Source organism: Nomascus leucogenys, chromosome 22a (genome assembly GCF_006542625.1).
Source record: "Nomascus leucogenys isolate Asia chromosome 22a, Asia_NLE_v1, whole genome shotgun sequence".
Lineage (NCBI taxonomy): Eukaryota > Metazoa > Chordata > Mammalia > Primates > Hylobatidae > Nomascus > Nomascus leucogenys.
This window is the reverse complement of record NC_044402.1, coordinates 27,363,025-27,384,349: the sequence shown is the minus strand read 5'-3', so window position 1 is coordinate 27,384,349 and position 21,325 is coordinate 27,363,025. Positions and strand designations below refer to the sequence as shown.

The window sequence follows — 21,325 nt, the reverse complement described above, 5'->3', positions numbered from 1 at the left end:
TCCTAGCCTGTCCCATTCCTTATATATGCACAACAATTTCTTATCCTAACTGTAGCTGGAGGGGACCTTTGCTTCTTGCAAATAAAAAGTTTATTAATAATTCAAGTCTTCTTTGAGGTGTCCAGCACTTAGATGAGACCAATGGAACAGAATTTTCTCGAGTGGGCTGAGAGTAAGATTTTGAGTTGTGTTTCTTTCCAGGGAGCCTTCAGTCAAACCTCAGATGTTCTTTTCCTATAGCTTGAGAAAAATTCCTGGAAGATTCCTTAGCTTGGTTCACGGCTGGCAGATTTCTGTGAGGGCCAGCTAATGGGCATGTCTTGGTTATATGGTGGCAGAGAAAAAACCTCTGACCAGTTTCCGGCTAAGGAACAGGGCTCCTGGCTCCAAGGAATGTTCTAGTGATGGCAGAAATGGGAAAAGTGTTGAGATCAGCAGAGGCACATTGTCAGAGCTGCATTGTGCCTTAAAATGGACTTTGATGAGAGGCCAAGAGTAGATATCTAGAAAACATCAGGAGAGGCCTCTACTAAGGGAAGCAAGTGCAGCAGCCAGAGGGCAGTCGACAATCTTGGCCAGAGCTGTTGGAGGTTGGATAAGGAGCAAGTGGGCACCCAGGATGTTCACTAAGGTGGTCCAGCCAGTTTGTCTGCAGAGGCCCATTTAGAATCTGAGATGCCCCCGCCCCCACCCAACACACAACCTTTGACACATGGCACTTTGAACTAGGTGTAGGGCATTCTGGTTTTTCTCGAAAGTAGCAATAATAAGAGCCTCTAACATTTATTATGCACTTACTGTGTGCTGGGTGCTCTGCCAAGTATTACATACACATCTGTATATTTTTTTATTCTTGTGAACAGATCTGTAAGGTAGGTATCATATTTCTCCATATTACAGATAAGGAAATTGGTGTTTTTGAAAGCCTAACTGACTGTCCCAGGGCCACACAACTAGCTCCAGGTGAACTGGCATAATGTGGTTCCTGGCTTCTCTGACCCCATGGCAAGCTCTCAATGAACCCACTCTGCTGTTTGGTTGGTTAATGTGCTCTGGGCCTGGAACCTCAATTGGGTTTTGTTTCCTGGCTCTATCTGTGCCCCAGTGAACAAACCAGTCTCCCAGGAGGTTTGATGAGCCCTGAAGGCTGTTGTGTTGGAAGACACCTGCTGATGCGAGCAGCTGCCTTGCCCTTTTCTGAGGTGGAAGCATTCCAACGTGCCGTGAGCCAGGGAGGAACTCCATACATTATGTAGGAGTGGCTCTCCTCCTGCAGTGGATATTGTAGACCTTTGTACCTGCAGCAGGCGAGTGCCAGCTGCTTTGGAAATGAAGCAAAGCCCTGGAAGAGGGGAATGAATGGAGAAGACCAAGGGTAAGTGCTGCTTTAGGGTCCCTCCCACCAGATTGCGACAGCTCCTAGCATTCGACAATCTCTGGTAAAGCTGGGGCAATGGGGTGCATCTCAGGAATAGTTTATTGTCAGAGTAGTGGTTGGAAAGTCCTTGCTGGTTCATCTGCTTTGTCTGGTTTGGGGGAACTTGGTACAGCACAATGGCAGGCGATCTTGGGAAGGAGGCCAACCCAAATCTTCAACCATCTGTTAATGGGGTAATAGATTATGTTGCAGCATGAATGAGTTGTCTTAATTGGGCAGAACCTTCAGATAAGCTTGCCGATGTGGGAGGAGACTGAGCAACTGTGCATTGGTTGTGAATGTGCAACTTGGGGGATGGGGTTCATGGAAACGGACGTCAGTCTTGCTGGAACTCCAGCACATGGTTCTCAAAGTCACCTGGGGTCCCAGAGTCTTCTGGGAACTTGTGTGAAATGCAAATTCTCAGGCCCCACCCCAGACTTCCTGAATCTGACACTCTAGGGGTGGGACCCAGCAAGTTGTGTTTTTAAAAGCCTTTCGGGTGATTCTGATGCACATGGTTGAAAACCATAGCTGTAGAGTATGCTGAGGTAAGTGATGGTATGGTGTCCTAGACAGATCTTGCAGCTCCCAGGATGAGAAGAGAAAATCCTGAACTGACTTGATATTATATAATTATTATATAATTAAAAATATGCTTAATACATCCTTTATGGATTAAATCAGATTAATCACAATGGTTCTCCAATATCTCAGGCAAAATTCCTGGGTCTAGCTACTTCCCTCATCCTTGTCATGCAAAGAACCTTCCCCCAGACTTCAGTGGGAGATCTATTGTTTGATCATGGGGTTTGGCATGCACTTCGTTAAGGTGGTGTGATATAATTTTCTGGACCTAGGTTCTGGCCCTACTGTGTATCAGTCTCTTGAGCTATGGGGGGCCTCTCCCTGGTTCCAGGGCTCAGCTTCTTCATCCGTGAAATGAGGCTGGATTTGGAGCTCCTGAAGGTCCCTCCTCGGGGTGACACTCCGTGATTCTCAGAGATGTCCCAAGGAAAGGCCATGGTTACGTCATGCTGGAAGCAGAAGTGTTGACACTGCCATCTTTTCAACATTAATATTGGAAGCGACAGCCTGCTGACCATCTGGAAGAATCTCTCAGGGCACTGAAGACTCTGGACCCTGATTTGAGAACTGCATTTTAGGACAGGTGCCTCATTAATAGGAATGACTTCTTCCTCGAGATCGTAGCCAAAACAGGCTCCCTGACTTTGTACAGCCTAAATTCTCCACACTGTCAAGCTGTTTGAACTCTATGGTCAATCTCTACAAAAGGGCAGGCCCCCAACCCCATATCTTCTCCATCTGGCTGCTCTGGGGCTTACAGATCTGATGGCTTCTGCTGGGCAACTTTGATGGAAATGCATGTCCAGATCTCGAGCTGGTGCAGAAAAGGTGGTGAGACGCACCCAGCCTGTTCACGTTCTGTCCTTCCTTGGCTGTAGACACTGTTCAGGCTTGGGGGCGGTGGTGAAGGAGTGAGAAGCTGGGAGTGGGAGCAGGGGGAGCCTGCATCGAGGACTGGTTGTACTCCCTTGGCTTGCATGGGACTTCTACGTCAGAGTGAGAGAACACACACAAATCTGCGCAATTGACCTTTTAAGTCAACCCGTTGCGTATGTTTGCTACACGAAGGGGCTGCTGACAAGTCTCGGGCTGGAGACAGAAGGTGGAGAAGAAAGGAGAAATCTCACCACCACGAGCTGGTGAGACAGAGCAGTGGGCAGAGACAGAGCTGTGGTGATGCTGTCAGCCTCTCCGACATGCTGTTCTTCCATCTTCTCTGATGACACGCGTCTGAAGTGTGACTCGGAGGCCGCAGGAGGAAAGTGCGATGAGCTTGCACCATTTAAATCCTCTCTCTGAGCAAAGTCGCCAGGGCGGAAATTGGCTACAGCGACCAAGGCCATTGAATCTAAGGTCTATTTCTGGCTAGGGCTTCAACCGAGGGAAGAATGGGTGGCTGGTTCAGGTGCAGCCCTGAATGAAAGCAGGGGAGGGAGAAACTCCCATAGCTGCCATGGGTGAGCTGCCATGGGTGAGCTGCGGCATGCCTTCCAGGATCAGAGAGCCAAGTGCCATCCTGGGTGAAGTAGGAGGGGGAAACGAAAGGCTGGGTAATTTGAGACAAGCATGCCTCCATTACCCGGCCTGAAAACGAAGGGAACACCTGTTCTTGTCTGCAGTCAGAGAGGATTTGACAGAATTTTTAAAACAAAAAGTGAAATGAAATTTAGATCAGCCTCTGCAAAAGGACTTTGTGGATTTCCTATCGGTTAAAGATGTGGCAGCATTATTGTACCTGTTTCTGGGGATGTCAAGAGTAAAATGATGTGACGTTTGTCAAGTGCTTGGACTTACCGTAACCAGACATGCTGCCGGGGGCCTTCCCCGAAGGTCACCTGTCAGGGCTGTAAAGTCGAGGGATGTGGGGATGGGAGGAGGTCAGCTAGGTCACCTGAAAGTCCCTCCTAGGTCTGTGAAAAATCTGTTAGATGGAAAAATAAATGGCAGGGATGGGCTTTCTGGTTCTATGTGTGTTGGCCAGGTGGGCTAAACAGATCTCTCATATCAAGGCCAACCCCTCACTGACACCCTGCGAGGGAAAACTTGGTTGCTGGGGTTGGGGACAGTGTCCCTGCCAACTGTTAAGAGTTCCTGCGCTTTTCCAGGGACAAGGGCAAGATAGGAAAAGGGGACCAATTTCCAAATACTGTGTGCTAGATCCAGGTTTGTGATGTGTATTATTTTAGTTTTATAATCCTAACCCAATGCCATAGGTAGAATTAGCATTTTCTGTATTACAGATGAGGACACAGAGGGGCAGAGCCATTAGAACACTAGAATAAAGCAACACAGCTAGCCATCAAGTAGAGACAGATATCCAGGACCACAGCCTGGTCGGGGCTACCATCCCCCTCTACTTCTCTGGCTGGGGTTGGGGCTTGTTGGCTCTTTGAATACATGGGCATGTCAAGGCTCATATCTGAGTCCCCATGCCTTTCTCTTTATACATGAGATGTTTCCTCTTACACTTGTGTCCATAGAGAAGGCTTTCCCCTGGGAATGTGCCCTGGGGGCCTGGGGCTATGAGTTACTGTGCAGATGTGAAGCACCAGGTGTGCTGAAGGCAGGTTGGTTTGTGAGAGGGGGCAACTCCTTTGTTTCACCCCCAACTCCCATGTGAGATGAGGCTCCCTGGGGCCCAGGAGCAATATTACTAATAATTACTCGTTGGCATTTTGGAGCTAGGTAAAGCATTCTCCCATTGCTACTGTTTCAGGGTTAGACATCAGTGATGCGTAGTCTGGGATTTGGCACTGGCTCCCAGGTATGATGTATTTCTTTGATCCTAGTCTTTTTCAGCTGCTCGGCTCAGTTTCAAAACGGGGTGGGAAATGTCACAGGCTCATTTTCTAGTTGTTTTTCTTCTGTCCCATGATGAGTGTGGCCACATGTAGAGAGGTAGAAAGGAGGAGCAGGAAATGGGACCAACCCACCTGTGTTCAGAAACCTCAGTTAGTGTTGCTTTATTTCCTTCACCAATCTGATAAGGTTTTCTGTTACCACTATTAATACATAGTACTTTATGTGATGCAAATGATAAACACTAATACTGAAAACTTTAAAAAGTCAGAAAAGCACAGAGACAGAAGCAAAAAATCACTATTTTCCTACCACATACCGTTGTTGACGTTTTGGTGTAGATCCTTCCAGGTGTGTGTGTATGTGTGTGTGTATTAGATTGTATACACTTCTTTTTTTATTTGTTTACAGAAACACACTGTGTTGTCTGATTTTTTTCCTGATTTTAGTGTTATAATGTGAGCTTGTTACTGTACCAGTAGGTATTCTTTAACCTTTTATTGAAAGGGTTGTAAAGGTATAAAGTACTCCATTACAGAGATGTAACAATTTACTTTATTCCTTATTGTTGAATATTTAAATTCTACATTTTCTATATTTAAAAATAATATCGTTCCTCTCTCTAAAGTTTGTGCCATATTACCATCCCACCTGCAGAGTATAAGAATTAACATTTTCCAGCCCCTTTATAGTGTATTTTTGCTAGGCCTGGTCTATTAGATAGGCCTAAAAAAATGACATTTTTTTTTTTGTTTTAACCTTGGCCACTTCTAAGAAAGAGCATGAGCAGGTATGAATGGGCTCTTCAGGGGTGTGAGGAAAAAATATGTTTGCCACCTTGGTTTGTTTTTCTTTAATTGCCTCTTGGTTTTTCCTTTGTCAGCATAATGCAGAAACACTAGATCTCCACCCTAAGAAAAAAGGTATATAAAAATATATTTAGGGATATTTCTCACAGTTTTATTTATAATGTTACTGTGAGAAAACTTTTAAAAAGTTGAAATGTCTCAAGTTCTTAGGATGGGGAATTACTTAAATTAATGGTGGTAATGAAATATTATGCAATCATCAAAATAACTTAATGGCATAGGGAAAAATCAAGCTATAAACTATGTACATTATAATCTAAATTAAATAATATGTGCATAGAAAAAAGACTACAAGGGTTAATGTTAATCATTTATAAGTGGCATAATTGTGCCTTTTCTTTTGTATTTTCAAAAATTTCTAACAGGTACATGTATTATTATTATAATCCTACACAAAACAAATGTTAGCATAAATTCTAAAATATCATACATGGCAATAAAGAGCTGTAAGTAACTGGGTTTTGGGTCACTTAGATTCTACTGAGGACTTTGTAGGTGATGGAGCCTTTTCACATTCTTTGAGGTTTGTGGAGTTCTTTGGAAGTTTACAGGACCATTTCATAGGAGGGGCTTCTAGGAGGCCAGAGTCAAAGTGCGGAGACCAAGAGTAGCTTTCTTTCTGACCTTCTGCCCTTTGTGTTGATGGGGGCACAGGTAGTGCAGGAGAAACCTATTTAGGTGCCAGCTGCCCCAGCCCACAGGGCATGCTGAACATGCCACCCAAGGTACCAGTGGATCTCGGGATCACTGCAGTTGGTGTTTGGAGACTGAAGGGTTGGGGATGCCAGAGGGTTAATGTCTAAATCTCATTGCGGGGACTGATTGGATGTGTTTAAGTATTTCTGATAATGACAAGTATCACGGGGACAGAATTCCATGCCAATCCCCTTACCTACTGATGAGGAAATGGAGGTCTGGGGGGATTAAGTCACTTGCCCATGCAAGCATCTTTATTTTTCCTTCCCATCCCAGAGTACCACTGGCATGGCACCATATGTCATGTGTTGAGTCTTTTCAGATTGGCTGAGATGATGCACAGCATACTTGGATGTTGTTGAAGTACTTACACATTGCTTGGGTAGAGTTTGAATGAAAGATGATTATTTAACTCTTTGAGTAGTAGGATTGGGCTTCCTGAAGGAACTGAGGTGAAAGATCAAAAAGTTGATTGTGGCTTGGCTTAGGCCAAGAGGGTAAAGAGGAGTATTCCAGGTAGAGGGAACAGGCTGTGCAGAGGTGGAGGGACAGCAGGGTGCACTAGAGACAAAGATTGCGGAGGGAATAGCCAGCTGCAGGACGAGAGGGATGCATCTAAAGAGGTGGCAGACAGCTGGGAAAGGGCCTCGCCTCCCAGGCCAGAGTTTGGACTCCATGTTGAGAGCCACCAAGAGTCACTGAAGAGCTCTCAGGAAAGGAGTTGTGTGCTTGAACTGAAATTGTGCCAAGACCACTTTGGCTCCAGTGTGGGAATGGGTGAGAGAGGACCAGGGCTGAATGCAAGGAGATAAGTGAGGAGTCTGGGTCAACAATTCATGTAAGAGATAGTGATGGAGTTAAGTGGCAGTGAGGATAGAAAGGGGTAGGCAGGCAGAGGGAAGAGTTTGTATTGAGCAATTGGGAGGTTGTGGGTACCATTTGATGAGGCCAAGAAACCAGATCACAAAGCAAATGTGGAGGCTGCTGGGAGGTTGTTGAATCCAGGTTGGGGCATATTATATTTGCGGTACCTGTGGGGCACAAAAGTGGAGATGCCCTGTCTTTTTGTTTTGTAAAGTACCCAGCAGAGGCTCACTTTTGTCGTCTGACACCATGGAGGAGTTTCTCTATGTAAAATGAAACTTGTCTTCCAAAACCTTTTCATGACTGCTTTTCCCAGGTGCTCACACCATTCCTGTGAAGTGGACTAAGGGGAGCTTCTCTCAATGCAGAGTGTTCAGACACAGTATTGGTGTTCATGTTTTCTTGGAAAACAGCCATGCAGGGGGTTTCCACACTCTGCTTGGATCACTCATACCCCAGGAACGCCAGGTTTCTCCTCTTGTAGTCTGCCCAGAGGAGGGTGACCTGAGTGGGGAAGAAACTCTCTCTTGTGCCCTGAGAAGAATGCTTCTCTCTCTGTAAGTAAAGAGGAACAAAGGCCTAGAGAGCCCAAGAGAGAAAAAAAAGAGCGAAAGGCTGAGATGAGATTGCTCCCATTGCTTAACTAGTGGCCTCCTTGGTTGGTAGGGCAGCTGGCAGGACTACCGCCTGCACTCCTTCCCCGGAGTCACTGTCCTGAATGTTCTCAGGGTGGTTACACAGACCCATCTTGAGGTCACTTCATGGTCCCGTTTCATAACTGGCAGGGATGTTGGAGATTATGGAGTCCATACTGTGGCTCAAAGTGGGTGGTGAGCAACTTGTCCAAGGTTACACAGTGAGTTGGCCTCCAGGCTTCTTTTCCTATTTTACCATCGGACATTCTTTTTTGTTTGTTTGTTTTTTTTGAGATGGAGTCTTGCTCTGCTGCCCAGGCGGGAGCGCAGTGGTGAGATCTTGGCTCACTGCAACTTCTACCTCCTGGGTTCAAGTGATTCTTCTGCCTCAGCCTCCTCAGTACCTGTGATTACAGGTGTGCAGCACCATGCCCGGCTAATTTTTGTATTTTAGTAGAGAAGGTGTTTCACTATGTTGGCCAGGCTGGTCTTGAACTCCTGACCTCAAGTGATCAGCCCATCTTGGCCTCCCAAAGTGCTGGGATTACAGGTGTGAACCACCGCACCCGGCCTCCCCACATTGGACTTTCTAAGGAATATTACCTAGCCACAGATCTACAGGGTGTGTTTGTTTCTTAAAGTCTATGAAAACCCACCCATTCTTTTTGGTTTGTTTCTTTTATATGACCCTTAAATGTCTTTCTCCAGAGCCCTGCCACCCACCTTCTTCCTGTGCACACTACCTTTTCTCTCTATGATATCTCTTCTAATCCTATGCTTTTCACTACTGTTCAAGGGTGGATGACTCCCCAGTTGATACCTCTAGCCTTGAACTCTCTCATATACCTTGTATTACCTGGCTTCTGGTCCTCTCCACCCATAGGCACATCAGGATTGACAGCTGCAAAACTAACATTGTTGGCTTCAGAGCTATACAGGCAACTCCTACTTGTTCTTACAATTGAGAATCCATAGTAAGTTGAGAATTAGACTTAACACACCCAAGTCTGCGTGTCATCATTTCCTGCGTATCTGAGTGGGTAGCATCTCCATCTATCCAGGAATCTGAGCTGGAAAGGTGGAAGCCAACTTCAATATCCCTCTTTCCCCACCACATTAGTCATCACGCCCTTTTGTTTCTTCTTTTAAAATATCTTTGAACTCCACTTGTTCCTCTGTGTCTTTCTTGCTACTGGGCCATTATCAGCTTTCAACAGAACACTTTGGTGCCTTCTTGGGGGGTCTTCCTACCACCCATTCTTTTTTTCTTCCATTTTATTTTTTTCTGACATATGGTGGTAGAAATCTTAAGGAAATAAAACTAAGCACAGCATTCCTTGTGTGAAATACTGCCTTGCCTGTAAAATCTCGTTAATATAGCCTAGGAAGTGGCTAAAAGCCTGGGTTCTGGAGTCAGACTGCCTGGGTTTGAATTTCTTCTACTTGCTGAGTTAGCATAGATAGGTTATATAATCTTTCTGTTCTTCAATTTTCTCACCTATAAAATGGGCAATAATATTAATACATAATTTGTAGGGTGTTAGAAGGATTCAATGAGTTAATATTTGTGATATGCTTAAAAACGTGCTTAGCACATAGTAAATACTACTTATGTAGTACTTACTGTGTGCTTTGTTAGTGTGTGCCTTATTAAATAAAATAAATATATATCCTTAGCTTGACCTAGAGGCCTTTCAAAACTGGACACTGTTGACCTCTCCAAGCTCAAGTTCTCTATCCTCCTGCCCTTGACACTGTGCCTCCAATAAAACTCAACAGTTTGCCATTGTTCAATACCATTGTGTTTCTCCTTGTGTTTCCTTTTGTCCCTGGATTATCCTTCTTCACTCTTCCTTCCCACCTCTCCTCCCCCTTATAATCCTTCAAATCGGTTATTCATATTTTAAAATTCAGATCAAATCCCTCCTATCTGAGGCCATCCCTATACCAGTGGACACAGATAACACTTCTTTCCCTGAGCTACTTCTATGCCCATGTGTATTTTATTACAGTGATGAGGCTGGAGCCTCTGGAGTGGGACAGACATAATTCTAATTCTGATTTGGCCACCTCCAAGCTCCGTGACTCTGAGCAAGTTACTTAACCTCTCTGAGCCTCATCTGTAAGATTGGAGTAGGTTACCTACTTGATGAGGCTATATGAGGATTATATGGCAGTGTGTGTACTAAGTGCCGGGTCCAACTCTCAGCACATGGTAAGCTCACAGCAAGTACTGTATTGTTATGATGATTTCCACTAATACAGCCATTATGTGCTATTTAATTTGTAGTTTGCATATGTGTCCCCATGATGGTTGGGGCCCTGTTTTTCTAAGCTTTATAATCCCATTATCTCCTGTAGTAGATGATCACTAATATTGATGGTTACCTGAACTTCTGGGCCTCGACACTCATCATCTCACTTGAGATAAAATCAGTGTCTTGGCCACACAGACCTTCCAAGGCTTGTCCCCAGCAGGTTGGTTTTGTTTTCTTGAAGCTTGTCTGAAGGAGGTGAGTCTGCACCTGGGAGGTGACAAGATGTTTTAAACTGAGCAGGTGGTGTGCAGCAAGGTGTGAAGGCTTGCTTGGGAGATGTGGCTGGAGGTGTGAGGGGAGCCTGAGACCTTGGTGGGCAGGACTGTGCCAGCTGTGGGAAGAAGAGGCAGGTGAAACAGGAAGAGCATGGAGAACCTGAGGTAAAGGAGAGGGCAGCCAGGGGTGGAGGACTGTGGAGCAGGGCTGAAGGAGAACACAGAGGCTGGACAGGTCTGCTCTCAGGGCCGGTGCGATTACCTCGTCCGTCTTCCTATCTGCTCATGTGTTATATTAGTCTGTTCTCACACTGCTATAAAGACATGTCTGAGAACAGGTAATTTATAAAGAAAAGAAGTTTAATTGACTTACAGTTCGGCATGGCTGAGGAGGCCTCAGAAAACTTACAATCGTGGCAGAAGGGGAAGAGGCACATTTTACATGGCATCAGGTGAGAGAGAGCTAGCAAGAGCAGGGAAAACTGCCTTATAAACCCATCAGATCTTGTGAGAACTCACTACCACGAGAACAGCATAGGGGAGCCACCCTCATGATCTAGTCACCTCCCACCTGGACCCTCCCTCAACATGTGGAGATGATGGGGATTATAATTTGAGATGTGATTTGGGTGAGGACACAGCCAAACCATATCATGTACCTTGCTGAGAAGGGGGCTTTCCCTGAACCCTTTGTTTTAAATTGCAGTCCTCTGCCTCAGCACTCTTAATTCCTTCTTCTCCACTTTATTATTTTTTCCTGCGTACTTGTCACCATTGGGCATACTATTTGTTATATTTATGTATTTGCCTATTATCTGTCTCTCTCCACTAGAATTTAAGAGCCACAAAGGCAAGTATTTTAATCTGTTTACACTGATGTGTCACCAGCACCTAGAACATTGCCTGACACATAGTAAGTGCTTAATAAATATTTATTGAATGAATGAATCCCACCACACAAGGATCACTGCCTGTCTTAGTCCATTTAGGCTGCTATAGCAAAATACCTTCTATTGGGTAATTTAGAAATGACAGACATTTTTTACTCATGGTTCTGGAGAGTGGGAAATCCAGGATCAAGTTGCCAGCAGATTCAGTGTCTGGTGAGGGCCAGTTCTTCTAGGTGGTGTCTTCAATGTGTGCTCACACGGCAGAAGGGCCAGAAGGGATAAATAAGCTTCCTCTGGCCTCTGCTGTAAGGGCACTAATCCCATTCATGAAGGCTCCACCCTCGTGACCCAATCACCTCCCAAAGGCTCCACCTCTTATTATCACACTGGGGATGGTTTCAACATATAAACTTAGGTGGGGGAATGTGAGCATTCAGACCATAACACTGCCATTTATATTTCTGTGTTCATTCATTTAGTAAGTAGGTTTCCAAAAATTTGTTTGAGGTGTAAGCCATGTACAATAAAGTACCTCAATTTTCTAAGTGTACAGTTCGAGTACTGGCAAGTGTATACACCTGTGTAACAAACACCATAGTCAAGATAGATAACATCTTCATCACCTCCAAAAAGTTTTTCTGTGCCTCTTGGTGGTCGGTCCCTGTCCCCACCCCTGGCCCCAGGCAACCACGGATGTGTATTTGTCATTATTTATGGACTTCTCTGTTTCTGGAATTTTATGTAAATGGACTTCTGTCTTGTTTTGCTCAGCATAACATTTTAAAGATTTATCTATGTTGCAAGCAGCCGTGGTAAATCTGATTTTATTGTCGAGCAAATCATTTTTTTAATTTGCTTTGTGGTGTTTTGTGACCACAAGGGAGCATGTGCTGTAGATCCAGGCTGCCTGGTTAGAGTTTTGGCTCCACCACTTACCAGCTGTGTGGCTTTGGGCAGGTTTATTCTCCCAGTGCCTCCAGCCTCTCATCTGTTAAATGGGGTAATGATCATACCTACCTTATAGTATTCCAGAGAGAAGAATTAAATGAATTAGACACATAAAGTGCTTAGAATGGTGCCTGGCACACAGTAAGTATTTAAAAATTGTTAGCTGTTATTACTTCCATTTTGCAAATGAAGAGGAAAACTCCTGAGGCACAGAAAAATTGTTTGTCCAGTGTTATTTGGATTGTAGGAAGAATTAGAATTGAGATCTGTCCGATTTCACTCTTTGTCCTGCCACCTCCTAGAGTCTGGTCTTTCTCTTTTGGGCTAGGCTCTTGTGGGTGGCACACACAGAAGGGGGATGAAGGGAAAAAGCAGGTACTCAGCTTGGGGGATGTCTGAATCCCTACCTCAGTGTTCACTTAGTTTTTCTCTACTGTTTCACCCTCCCCACCACTGTGGGTAGAGTTTCACCCCCCCCCCCCACTACTGTGGGTAGAGTTTCACCCCCTCCTTTGGTCTGCCAAGGGAGTGGAATTGGGCTTTCTTGCCCTTTGCTCCCCTCCTGGGCCCTCTCAGGCAGCTGAGCCTTGCATCAGGAACACCTCTTGCAATCACACAGCATCAGCCCTGTGAGAAGCTAATTTGATAAACCCCACTCCAAAGCTCATTGAACCTGTCTATAACGATGCTTAATTAAAGTGCAGAAACTTTGAAGAGATAGCAAGTTACTGCTTAATGCAATACCAGAGTGCCACTATTCTACCATCTGCCTCTTTCTCTGCAGTAATTGCTTCCTGACATTTGTTTATTTTAATTAGGAAAGCAGTCTTGATCAAGAGGGAGGGCAGGCAGGGTCAGAACTGTTAGGGAGGAGGAAGAAAGTGGAAAAGGGGGGCTATGCTGTTGTAGGGGTTGCCTGAAGGGGAATCACTGTTGTCTTCATGGTATAAGTGGTTTTATCTTTCCATAGGGATGGAACTGTAGAAATTCCTCCCTACAGTGAAAGCATAAGGCTGACTCTGGGATCATATGCTTAGGGTCTGGGGGTCTCCTTTAGAAAGTATGGGAGCTTCTTGGCTAGCAAATGGAGCCTCCTACTTTGTTAGAAGGGAGAGTATAGATGGAGCTGGCAGATCTCAGAGTGGTGTTCCGAGCACAACTAACTAGATTACTGTGACTCAGTGGAGACACTTCTTGTACGAATAGGGTCTCAGAGCTGAGAGAGAGAGATGGTCATTCATATCTGTTAGTTCTAATGGTTCTCACTGGTGGTTTCACAGTGTGTCTGGTTATCTTTGATTGCATGCTGGTCATTGTACATGAAAATGATTTATAAGTATAAGTTAAGCCTGAGATGATGAAGGTGCCTTCCTCTACAGAACAATTTTATTTGATTTTTGTGGTAGACACTTGAGGGCACTATAAATCTTGCCCCCGCCCTTAAATGAAATTAACAGCTTGAGGCTTCCTCAAAAACAAGTGATTTAAGCCCAGTCTGTAGATTCTCTTGAGGACTAGTCAATTTCTGATTTATCCTCACCCTTAGGGGCCCAGCTTATTGTGAGGAGGGTCTACTTTTGTTCTCCCCATTTCATGTGGGTTCTGGTTGTGGATTTTTTTTCTCTTTTGCCCTGCCAGGCTGTCAAAATAAAGATCAAATTTGCCAGACTCACAAGATGTCTTCAGGGCAAAAGTGATTTTCATACTTGTCTGGATTCCTGTTTCCTTTCACTTTTAGACTAGTCTTTCCTTACTATCTGATCAGCATTTTGGTGATTTTAAGAAGATACATTGTGCTTTTTAATCCAGACCTTTAGTGGTTTTTAATGGTAATAGCCTGCCATTACCAGAAAGAAAAAGTCCCCTGGTAGCAGTTTTTCAATTAGATATATTTTCACTTTTGGCAGTGGAACTTTTTTTTGGTCAAATGAAATCTTACATAGAATCTCAATACCAAAAACAAAACAAAATGAGATAAAAAAGATAAAAGTGGAGCTTTTCTGGTTAAAGTGTGGTTTGGGGGTCTCCAGGGCCTGCCAACTAGGCCTCCCTTTTGTTAGACCCACTTAGAGCATCTCTAAGCACCTGGGTTTTATGGACATGGCTTAAAAACCTGTTCTGAGGAGCTCCCTGATTTGGCTGATTTTGAGGAACCACAGCTTTGGCAAAACTCCTCTAGTGCTTTCCTTGGAAACAAATAGTTCTTGATAGTTTAGGATGGCTGGAAGCCTAGGCCTTGGGCAGCATGCTATAAGAAAGGACAGGATATGCTGCCTGAGTCCCAGAGAACCCCTGTGGAAGTCAGGCCAGGTTAGTGGGGATCATCTTAGTCCTTTTAGGAAGACTGATCTGAGATGGGGGGGAAGAGAATGGAAGGGGAATTAGGATGAGTTCTCCAAGAAGCAGACATCAAAACAGGATTGATTAGACATGCAAGAATCTTATTGAGGGAGATGCCTATGTAGGATTAGAGGGAAGGGAGCAGGAAGGAGGGAGAGTGTTCAGACTTTGATGCACACCTGACTCCGGTGAAAGGACACAGCAAGGAAAGATTGAGTAGGAAGAGCCTCGTCTGCAGCACAGCTCTGAGAAAGTCTCAGCCAGGCTGATGGGAAGTCTCCAAGCAAGAGTTGATTGTTAGAGGAATCCTGAATTGGATGGGAATGGATTGGCATGAGTACTCCAATGTGCTTGGTTGTTGGCTGGAAGCAGCTTTGGGGGAGTGGCCGCAGTGTGAATGCAGTGATGGATCCAAAAGGTGGTAGCTGTGCTGTTGTCAACTCTGCTTTCTGTGGCATGTCCTCTTGAAGGAGATCTCAGTGGTGCACTTCCATGGCTACCCTCATAGGGGAGGGCCAGGCCACCCAGAGAGCAATGAGGCATTTGCTGAAACACAGCGAGAGGGGAGGGAGAGCAAAACATATTTTTCCAGACCCGGGGACAGCTATAGTGAACTGTTGTTTGTTTATTCACCAGAAACTCAGTGTCCAAGCAAGTGGGATTTGCTCAGCTCATGTGAGCATGTTATCTGAGTTTGTTGGGGGCAGGCCTATAGTAGCAGATCCCTCTTCATTACCAAAGGATACCCTGATGTGTCTGGTCCTGTGGTCCCTTCTACCTTACCTCTAGCTTCCTAAACCCTTCCAGTGGTTTCAACTGCTCTTCGCATAAAGACTACACCCTTTATCCTTGCCTTTTGGGCTTGGTCTGGGCCCTTCCTAGCCCTGCATTCTTATTGCCTACTATGCTTTCCTCCCTGTCCCTGTTCCAGCCCACTGGCCTTTCAGTCTCTTGCACTTGCCTTGCTCGTTCCTATCACAGGGCCTTTGTCCATGATATTTCTTCTGCCTGGGGTGCTCTTCCTTCCCCTCTTCTCTTTCCTTCATATCTCTGCACAAGAGTAACTTCTTCAGGGAGGTCTGGAGTCCCCTCCTAGTGCTCTTTAAGTACTGTGTTCGGACATGGTACATTGTGCCTTGGTGGCATTTGTCACAGTCACAGTTTCACATCTTTCCTGGCTGGAATCAGAAATTTCCAAAATTCCTGATTTTTCCGATAGGCTAAAAGCTCCACAAGGGCAGGGGCTACCTCTGTCTTTGCTGATCATTGTCCCTCCATGCCGGACACACTCGGGATGCTTAGTCATGATGTTTTGGTCTAGTGGATAATCTACAAAGAGGGTGGTAAAGAGAGTAAGTGGATATTCGATAAGTAAAAAGAAAATAAGTGTTGAAACAAAATACAAGGCAGAACGAGGCACACTCCTCCATAGGTGGGAGTGACTTTCAAAGTCCTTGTTTGCCCAACCTCCTTGTCTTGCATTAGAAGAGACCAAACATCAGGAGGCCGGTGGCTTCCCCGTGTTTACATGGCAAGGGGTGCCAGAGCTGGGGCTCACACCTTGATTTCTCGACTCTGACTCTAGTGCACTCTTTGCTGTGGGGGGCCTTGCGTGGTCACGGAGCATGAGATTTGAAGGCAAATGCCTGGGTTCCGTATGGGCTGTCTTCTCAGAGTTGATCTGACCTTGAGTAAACCATTAACCTGTTGGACTCTTTCTTCATCTGTAAAGTGGGGGTGATCATGTGCATTTTAAATGGAAACTTTGAAGATTAAATGAGATAATATGTGAAAGAGTACTCTTTTGTAAACTCTAAAGTATTTTACAAATGTCAATACTGTGCCACGTCTTAGTATTTTCAAAGAAGCCTAAACCCACTGGAGATGGGGGCGGATGGGGATACCGTCCAGACCCTGTTGCTGATCCTGTTCCCGAGCCCACTCTGGTCCTCTCCCCCCAACCCTGTAGATGAGATATTTTTATGTATTTCTAAAAAGGAGTAAAACGTTTTTGGAGCATCAGCTCTGTGGAGGAGAGAGGAGGCCTGTGGGATGGACCAGTGTTTCAGCTTCTGGGTCCCTGCTCCCTCATCAGTGCAAGGAAGGGTTGCTTCATGTCTAAAGGCTCCTTTCAGCAGGAAGCTCCATCAATCTTCATGAACAGGACGAGCTCAAATCTGGAAGGGGAGGCTATTACCAGACAGGCTCCCAAACAGGGCACAAAGCAAGAGGAGGCGGCATGGCCTCCAGCTTGAAAGATTTGTTAGATCCCAGAAAGAACTTTCTGGCATTCAGAGTGGTTAAATGCTGGAAATAGAGAAGGCAACAAAGGTCGTGGAAATTGCGTTCTGGAGGTCTTTATAATGAGAAGAAAAATTCAACTGGAGCTCTGTCGGAACTGGGGAAATAGACTAGGAAGCACCCTTGTCCACAGCTGTTTCCTGCCGCTGCTTTGTTGGTGCTGGGAAGTTTCATTTGTGCTGGGGGGTTTCGTTTGTGCTGTGGGGGGCGGGGGCAGGGTTTCGTTTGTGCTGTAGGGGGCGGGGGCAGGGGTTCATTTGTGCTGGGAGGTTTTGTTTGTGCTGGGGGGTTTCTTTTGTGCTGGGGGGTTTCGTTGGTGCTGCGGGAGCGGGGGCGGGGGCGGGGGGCGGGGGGGCAGGGGTTCGTTTGTGCTGGGGGTTTTGTGCACCTAGGTGGCCACTGTTGGGATCTCCCACATCTGTTCTGGGTTCTGAACTTTGACCCCGTTCCTGCTTCTTCCTTCCTAAGGGCGTCCCTCCCAGGGCTTGGTCTGGGTGCCATAGCTCCAGATAATAAAAACTCAGCCTGGTGTTTGACAAACTGCTCTGTATGTAATGATACATGGGGAGTTCCCTGCCAAGATGACCAGTCAAAGAGGAAACAGAGGAGAAAGTTTTGTTAAAAATTTTTAGGGAGCATGGTATAAAAACTTTAATGGTTTTATTTTTGCTGCCATTTTTCAGTGTGTATCTGTCTCCCTTCCTCATTTTTAACCCTCTTGAGACTGGATAGAGATTTCCCAAGCAAGTATAAAGGTAATTATATTCAAAGACAGATTTTTTTTTCTTCCTAAAGGTATCAAGTTAATTGTGTTTTCTGGGGCCTAATTGTCTTTTCTTTGGTCCAGGTGTGAAATGACAGCTTGGTACCGATGATAGTTTGCATTTGTAAGTCCTTTTCATATATGTGATCTCATTTTGTCCTCCAGATGTCTCTGTGGCTTGTTCTTTTTGTTCCATTGCTCAGATGAGTAAACTGAGGTTCCACTTGGCAAAGCTCACAGAACCAGTGTCAGCTCTGCTGTGAATGCTGCTCTTTTCCCATCTTGTTCTACCACTACACAACACAGCCCCAACAGTGGGGAAGCTACAGGGTTCCTTGTTCTCTAGCTGGCCAGAGTCCCTGAGCTTCCCTGTGGCTGGCAAAGGCAAGTTGGCTTGAGACAATGTTTTCACTGGTTGGTAGGAGAATGAAGACCTCCTCAGCAATGCAGTGAGTTTGAAAAGGAGCATAGCTTTATGCACTAGTTTCCTGGGACAGCTCTAACAAAGTACCAGCAACTAGGTGGCTTAAGACAACAAAAATTTATTAGCTCATAGTTCTGGAGGCCAGAAGTCTGAAACCAAGGTGTTGGCAGGGCCACGCTCCCTCTGAAGGCTCTAGGGAAGATTCCTTCCTCGCCTCTTCCCGGCTTCTGGTGTTACCGGCAATCCTTGGCCTTCCTTGGCTTGTAGTGGCCCCACTCCAGTCGCCACTTCCATCATCACATGGTCGTCTTCCCTGTGTCTCTGTGTCCACATCTCTCTATCCCTCAAGGACACTAGGGATTAGATTTGCAGCCCAACCTACTCCGGTATGACCTCATCTTGACTTGATGACATCTATAAAGACCCTGTATTCAAATAAAGTCACATTCACAGGTACCAGATGTTAAGACTTCAACATGTCTTTCTCAGTCCACAACACCTCATCTTAGTCTAGCCTTTCTGCTTGTTTGATTTAAAAATTACCCTTTTAATACACGAAATTATAGTTCTCATAGATGGTAGTTTTTATTTTATAAATGTATGAGACTCAGAAAAATAGCAAACTCTCATATTTCTATCACTCAAATGAACAATTGACACATATTTTCTTTCAATATTTTTTAAGAACAAAAATATTACAAATATAGATTTACAAATTATTGTTAACCATCTTCTCACTTACATTATCTTCTCTTTTTGCTGAGAGCAGTGGTTCTCAACCAGGACAGTTTTGGGGGTGCTACTGTCATCTAGTAGGTAGAGGCCAGGAATGTTGCCAATCATCCAACAATGCAAGGAGAGCCTGCAACAAGGAATTATCTAGTCCCAAATGTTAATAGCACTCAGGTTGAGAAACTCTATTTTAAAGAGAAGAATAATCATGATATTGACCTGCATCCTTCTAGAAATATTATTCATGCTTTTTCGTACATTTACAAGTCCAAATGGTATTGTATTGTGGTATGGTATTGTGCATGAGTATTCTCTTGTGTATAAGTAGTATTTTTTTTTTTCTTTGAGATGGAGCCTCGCTCTATTGCTCGGGCTGGAGTGCAGTGGTGCGATCTTGGCTCACTGCAAACTCCACCTCCTAGGTTCAAGCGATTCTTCTGCCTCAGCCTCCCAAGTAGCTGGGATTACAGGCGTGTACCACCATGCCTGGCTAAGTTTTGTATTTTTAGTAGAGACAGGGTTTCACCATGTTGACCAGGCCAGTCTTGAATTCCTGACCTCAAGTAATCTGCTTGCCTTAGCCTACCAAAGTGCTGGGATTACAGGCATAAGCCCCCACATCTGGCTTAAATAGCATTCTCTTAATGTGTATAAACAGTGTCATCACATATTCTGCATCTTGCTGTTTTCCTTTCTTCAACATTTTTAAAGATTTATCCATGTTCATATATGTATGTGTATATAATATACTTACGTGATTTTTTTTAACTGGTTTGTAGTTTGTTGTTTTATAAAAAGGCCTTTATTTGAGGTCCAGTGTTCAAAACCAGCCTGGGCAACATAGCAAGACCCTGTCTCTACAGAAAAAAAAAGTTACCTAGGCATGGTGGTGCACACTTGTAGTCTTAGCTATTTGGGAGGCTGAGGTGGAAGGATTGCTTGAGCCTAGGAATTGAGGCTGCAGTAAGCCATGCTCATGCCACTGTACTCCAGCCTGGGCAACAAAGAAAGACCCTATCTCTCTCTCTCTCTTTTTTTTAAGTCTTTACTTGATGAAATAAAAAATTAATCTTATGTCCTTATTAGGCACATTCTTTTTTGCGGGGCGGTGGCGGGGGGGAATCAAATTTTATTTCCCCATGACATCTATAAGTCTGGAAACCTGGCCAGGTGCCACAGGGTAGACCCCCAGTCCTGGTTAGAAAGCATCTCCATTTTCTGGGATATTAATTCTCTCTAAGAACTTAATCCTTCTAGAATAAAGCAATATCAAAGGCCCCAGGAGTCCTCAATCAGTTGCTTAGAAAAATGAAATTGCATCACAATTCTAATTCGTAGCATCTGTAAGGCAGGGCCTTCCTTGGCTTTTCAAATTCTCTACCTTCCCTCATTTCTTTTTCTTACCTTTGGGATTGGAAGAGTCAGAAGTGCTGGGGTACCTAAGCTGTGAGAGTTTCCTTTAATGCTTGAGGATTTCTGAAGTAGAGCCCTTCTGTATTGGTTTGAGGGCTGCCATAGCAAACTACTATGGACTGGGTGGCTTAAACAGCTGAAGTTTATCTTCTCACAGTTCTAGAGGTTGAAGTCCAAGGTGTTGGCAGGACTGGCTTCTTCTGAGGCCTCTCTCCTTGTTGGGCAGATGGCTGTATTCTCTCCGTGTCATTACATTGCTTTCCCTCTGCGTGTATCTGTGTCCAAGTTACCACTTGTTATAAGGACACCAGTTAGACTGGATTAGGGCCCGCCCTAAGAACCTCATTTTAACTTAATTAGCTCTTTAAATAATCTAACTCTAAATACAGTCACATTAGGTACTGGGATTAGGAATTTGGGTGGGAGGGGGGATATAGTTCAGCCCCCAACAATTCCTGTCCAATATACGGGGTGACTATTTCCAGGGGATGGGGAGAATCACTGGAAATTTTATGTGACATCTGATGCTGAGGTTTTAACCCGATGTTAAATTTAAGGTTAGTAGGATTGGAAAATTAGACCTCTTAAAGTGAGGTCCACTGAGATTTTGGTTTCCAGGAGACATTGAATAGGGTGAGAAATTTGAAAAAGGCCACTGTTGAGAAACCTCATCAGATAAACACAGACGACCATGTAGCTCAAGTCCAAATTATTAATCTCAAAGGCTGACCAATAAAGGACTCAGTGGAAAGCACCCTGATCCAAGTTAGAAGGCTTGGGTTTCATCTTGGCCCTGCCTCTTAGCCGTGTAACCTTGACCAAGTGACTTAGACTTGACGTCTTAATTTTCCCCATCTCTAAAGTGGAAGTAATAATACATCAGTGGATTTATGCAAGGATAAGATGAGCACAGTGCTGGGTATCTGGTGAGCTTTAAAAAATGTTATTTGTTCCTAGAATCTGAATCTAAGGAGCTTGGACTCTTTCCTATTGGCAGCAAGGAGCTTCTTTAGAAGCCTGGGAGTGATCTGTTTAAATGTGAGTTTTAGAAAGTTAATTCTGGCTTGGAAGCAGTACATTAGGAGAGTTGGAAGGAGGGAGAGATTGGAAGTA

General features: G+C 44.8%; 1 protein-coding gene across 29 annotated transcripts in view; it reads left to right on the top strand.

Annotated features, from left to right (window-relative positions):
• NRXN3 (neurexin 3) overlaps window positions 1-21,325 on the top strand; it is a 1,697,203-nt gene that overhangs the window by 28,275 nt on the left and 1,647,603 nt on the right. The window contains exon 1 of one of the 29 annotated variants that reach the window (XM_030804189.1): window positions 17,744-17,767. The exons of the other annotated variants lie outside the window; for them this stretch is intronic. The gene's annotated coding sequence lies outside the window, so the exon portion shown is untranslated. Of the gene's footprint in view, window positions 1-17,743; window positions 17,768-21,325 lie in introns of those variants that run through there. 29 annotated transcript variants of the gene reach the window in all.